The following is a 6,000-nucleotide window of genomic DNA, read 5'->3' on the forward strand; positions in this document are numbered from 1 at the left end:
GCTGCTTTTGTGACTTTGTCTTGCTAAAATTTTGAATGAAAACATACACATAGTTCTTTTCTTTGTACACCAGGTTTCAATTTGACCAGTATAGCATTATTCCCTCACCCTTTCTTTTGGCTTTGGCCGGACGAATCAAATAGAATAGACAAAAAGCAGGCGCAAACAAAACAACATACTTTGTTTACGCGGCACTCCATCCATAATCACATTCCCGTCCCTCTCCATCCTTCCTGATGCTCTTTAAACAGTTGAATAATGACATGCTACCAAGAATATGGCTAGGCGTCCCGCAAATGGAGCCGTGGGTCTAGCCATCACCTGGATAATAAAATTACGGTACAATGACACTGAAATGCGCCATGATGGCAGGCTGACTAAATTACCATCCAGCTGAACTGAGAGTAATTTGTACATCAATTGCATAACCAAAGAGGAGACATGTGCTTCTTATCTGTAATATGGAGGGAGACTCTTTTCCAATTAAGCTTCAGCACTAAAGTAAAAGAGTAATAATTAAGAATCAAGTAATAAAGATTAGCACATTTTAGGCCTACCACACACTACAACTGCATGAGGTTCCTGTCGGTAGGATTTTCAGAAAACAAAATTCACATTTAATTTTGTACGTACTATTATTTGTTCCCAGGTCCCAGGATTTTATTGAAAAAGGCTTTTCCCAGTTAGCAAATTCTGTATCCATTTTTGATATCCTGCAATTATTGATTCGAGTTGACCACCAAGTAGGCCTGCTTGAGGGTGTCAATGGATATCCATTCGACATCGTATCCGAAATATCGTTTATTAGCGAAGTTTTATTATTAGTATTACATTAATCGCACAGAGATGTAGCAACTTCACTGGCATGAAGAAAACGCAAGAAATCCTAAGATGCAATTTTGCATGATAATTGAAACTGGAAAGGTTTATCATGTTGAGCTCATGCTTTCAATTATGGGTGGCTGGTGGGAGATTATTGCAAACGGTTTTGCAACTATCTTCTGTTGGTAAACAGAATGTTCCCTTTGATCGCTCGTAGCAACACCAACAAGGCAGTTGATCCGCGCACTTCATTTCGTTGCAATCCAAATTAGCAGATGCTGTAGGCTTCATCATCTTCTCTTCTTCCTTAGGACTGCTGCTCCTTGGAATGTTTTCAGTACCTAGTTAAAGCGGGATTTAAAAAAGGGTTCGAAATTAATATACTTGCAATGGAAACAACTTTTTTGGTAAAGAAAAGATTGAAAATAAAAACATACTTACATTCATGAAGAGCAATGAGAAGTGTGCAACCCACAAAAAAGAGAAACATCTTCTTGGTTGTGATCGACTTTGCAGCATCCATAGCTAGTTTTCTGCTTGTAAGATATAGTGTGGAAGTATAAGTTGCATATTTTTGAAGTGCATATGCCTGGATTTATACTGTGATCGCTGATCAGGATAACTCCATTCAGTTTTTTTACTTTTTGAAAAAATATGCTTTAAGGATTAGATTTTGTCCATTTGTAAAATTGAATTGACATTATAGCAGCAGTTATGTTTGTAGAATCTCAAAGTCCAACAACTCCCTCCTCTATGCATTGGCCGCGTTTTACTGCACTTTGTTTCTTTCTTTAGAGGTTGTTTTTGTTGGGTGCAATAATTAAAATAAAGAAAAAATCAAATAAGCAAAAGTTATTGATACTTATCTCTTTTATAATGGAATTGATCGATTGACGAAACAAGGCAAAATTTTGGAGAAACAGAGTGAGTCACGTGTTCAACACGTTGCCCTTAAGACATTAGCGCCCGGCTACACTCAAGAGTGATGCTATAGCCCTCACAGGACGGATATCTTCAGGATAAAACACCCTACTACACCTACTACTAGAATATGTAGTAGATGCTCAATTTGAGCTTGGCAACTCCGAAAAAACCGTTAAGGAAAATCGCGAACTCTTAAGAAACGCTATAAAATATTTTCGCTTAGGGGTCCCTCTAAAATATAGAGAAACCCCTTTCCCATAGATTTTACAAAAGTAGTGAATTTCTTTATATAATGGAATAAAACAATTTAAGAAGTGGAAACTCCACAATGTGGGACTAATAAGTTTATATAGTTTCTTAAAACTACTAAAAATTGGAAACTCCACAATGTGGGACTAAAAAGTTTCATTCACAAAAGAAAACAATAAATTATAATTTTTTATTAAAACTTTAAAAAATTATTTTTTTATTAATCGTTTTCCAACAATCCCCCACATGAATGAAAACTCAATAAAACATGAAAACACAGATAGATCTTGGTAAATCAACATCCCAACCTCACGATCCAAACAGACTGATCGTGCAAGTGTTGAAATCATACTAGTCATTTCGACGTCCTCTCCCTCACACAAAAGTGTGTTGACCCCAGGGTCATACTATGGATTGCATAAATCATAATAATATTGAGAGCTTTCATCTTTAGTTCTCACATGGTGAGACTATAGGTATCTTTCACCAAAGTGAAAAAGCATGAACTAGTGAACCCTTAGGACCTTTAGGTCCTAAGTTCCAGTAATACCAAAACCATCAAAACGAAAATCACATAAAAAGCGCAGGAAATACCATTTTAGGCAGAGGTGTCCATGAGGTCTTGAACCTTTGCTTAGTGAGATATTACCGGAATTACTTGCTAGAGACAGTGAACTATGTCTTGAACTGCTAGCATTTGATGTAATTCGCGATAACAACCACGGGTGATATCTCCAAGATTGCTCCAAGCTCGTGCCGTTTTGTCCAATTTGGCCCTGGACATATCCTGTTTCTCAGAATGCTCTAGAGAATCAAAGCTCATATTCTCATAGGAAGCGGCCCACTTCCTATTCAGATAGGTGAGTTTCCATAAAGAGTGTTACTTACACCCCACTTCAATCTTAAATTGAAACTATAGAACTCATTAAGACTTCTTAAAAGTCATCCTTCACATGCAGTCACACTATCACGTCTACACCATAGGGAAGGGACAGAGAATAAAATTCTCTGATAGTGTTTACCTTTACCCACCACAAATTAGTTGTCTCATTCGAAACCTTGATCTTGGGATCTCCAGTCAGCAAGGTTGAGTATCCTTCATGGAAAGTTTAATTTATGAGCTTAAGCCCCATCCCCTCGATGTGTTTCTAACAATCTCTTGGATGAACCTTTCGTCAAAGGTTGCGCGATATTCTCCTTGGACTTTATCCAATCAATGGAAATAACGCCAATTGAGATTAGTTATTTTAGCTTTAGCTATTATAGCTTGGCTAACACAGTATATAGATATAGCTGGCACAGGCCTATGCCAGAGAGGAATGTCTTCTAAAAAGCATCTTAGGCACTCACCCCTCTCGTGCTTTATCTATCGCAATACTCTCAGATTCCATAATGAATTGAGCAATATATGTATGTTTGGAAATCTTCCAAAACAAACCTTCCTGCTAGAGTGAAAACATATCCACTCGTAGACTTAGACTCCTCTGAGTCAACTATCCAGTTTGCATCACAAAGTCTCTCAAGGACAGCAAGATACCTTTCATAAACCAAACAAAAGGTAATAGAGTATTTTAGGTACCGTAATACTCTACTAAGTGCATCCCAATGCTTGCTCTGGACAACAAGTATATCTACTTAACTTACTCACACTATAGGCAATGTCTGGACACTTACAGTTCATTAAATTCATCAGACATCCTATAACTCTTGAGTATTCAAGTTAAGATACCCACTATCCTTAATTTTCTTGAGTCTACAAGAATAATCGTACGGAGTACAAGCAGGCTTACAATCACACTGATTGTATCTCTTAAGCACAAATTCAACATAATGAGAACGACTAAGACTAAATGCTAGATTATTTCTAATCCTCATCCCTAAGATTACATCAACAGGGCCTAAGTCTTTCAAGTCAACGTTCTCATTCACGCATGTTTTTAGTGGAATTAATCACATATGTTTGTATCAAGTATAAGCATATCATCAACATACAAGCATACAATCACACAGGCATCCTTAACAAGTTACTTGTAAATATACTTGTCAGATTCATTAACTTAAATCCACTATACATTATCACATGATCAAATTTTCCATGTCACTGTTTACGTGCTTATTTTAAAACCATACAAAATTTTGTTCAACTTACAAACTTTGTCATCATAACCTTTCACTACAAAGTCCTCAGGTTGGTCTATGTAAATTTCTTTATCTAATTCACGATTTTAAAAAGCTGTCTTAACATCCATCTGATGTATCTCTAATTTGTTTATGACAGCAATAACAATTAGCATCTCAACGAAGTAAATCTCGTCACATGTGAATAAGAATCAAGGAAAATACACTTCTTTTAGTTTATAGCCTTTAGCTACCAACTTAGCCTAATATTTTTCTACATTCCATATACCTAATGTTTCCTCTTAAAGACTCATTTACATCTCATGGTCTTACTCTCTGGAGGTAAACTATAAACCTCCCAAGTCAGGTTCCGACGGACTGAGTCCATTTCACTAAATGAAGCTTCTTACCAGAATGGGGTTTCAGTAGATATCAAGGCTTCTTTACAAGTCCGGGCTTAGACTAAGCTAGGCATGTTATGAAGTCGGCTTCATAAGAAGTCTCAAGTCTAATTTTTTTTTACTTCTCTTAGGCTCAACCGTAACTTCATCTTCCTTTAAGATAAGTTCTGACTATTTGAAAATAAATCTAGGGATCAACAACACATCTCTAATGAGGTACAGGTTTAAGAATAAACACTCAAAGAACTCACATCCCTAGATTATGTAATAGTATCACACAAAGTCAGAAAAATCACACCAAAGTCTGAAAAATCAGAACAACAACCAAAAATCTATATGTAGAAGTATACTCAGCATACCTTATATGAAGACACAATCAACATTTTTGGTTTTATCTACTTCTTTTAGGAAGAGAATGGCAAACTTAGTCAAACACCCCACACTTCGACGCATTCATAAGAAGGTCATCTACCTATCCATAAATCATATGGAGTTTTATCTGATCCTTAAGGGTCTCTATTCAGGATATACTAGTTAACATGACTGCCTCCCCCCACAAGGCCGCAGGTAATCCTGAACTAATCAACATGACAATTATCATCTTCTTAAGGATACAGTTGTTATGTTCAAGGTTCTTCTAATTGGTTTTGAACTTCAAGTTTATACATCTTAAGGCTTCTAAGGCATCATCCTTATCCCTAAGCAAGTATACAAGACAGTACCTCGTACAATCATCTACGGAAGTTATAAACCATCTTTTACCACAGTGATTTTAGGTTGAACTCATGTCATCTAGGCCTAACTGAATTAATTCTAAAGGCTTAGAATTACTCTGAACATCTGTGCTAAAAGGTTTTAAAGCAAATTTGATTCTTCACAGATTTCACTTTTGTGTTCAAAGTCCAAACTAAATTTGGGTACGCAGCCTATGCTATCCAGTTAAGCATTGACTTATAAGTTTACGGTTACAAGCTTACCACATAAAACAATCAATCACATAAAGAAAGCACAAGAATCAACTATGTTCACATCATCAGTTTTTTCCGTTAAGCTTATATAGACCCAAAGTCCTATAACTCTTGCTTAAAAAATAATTGCCTTGTTACAACAAGTTTTCCAGAAAAATTAAGATCTTAAATCTTTTTCCATCTACAATAGAACAAGATACAAGATTCTTGCATATGCTTGGAACATGAAAACTTCATTCAATGTGAGAGTATTACAGATATGAGCTTCTGCTCGACCTTTTCCTTTTATGCAACCTCTATTGCAGATGAGTTACTCAAAAAGAGTTTCTCGACATCCCCTATCCTCTGATAGGAGGTGAACAGGTCTCTGTTTCAACAAACATTCTTGGTGGCTCCAGAGTCCACCTTCTGGTTTCTCACATTGGTTGTTAAAATAACTTCCGACATCATGTCAATGAACTCGTTCTAATTTGTTTCAACTAAATTAGCATTAACTTTCTACTTATTAAGGTTTTATG

The sequence above is a fragment of the Papaver somniferum genome, unplaced genomic scaffold (genome assembly GCF_003573695.1).
Source record: "Papaver somniferum cultivar HN1 unplaced genomic scaffold, ASM357369v1 unplaced-scaffold_19, whole genome shotgun sequence".
NCBI classification, from domain to species: domain Eukaryota; kingdom Viridiplantae; phylum Streptophyta; class Magnoliopsida; order Ranunculales; family Papaveraceae; genus Papaver; species Papaver somniferum.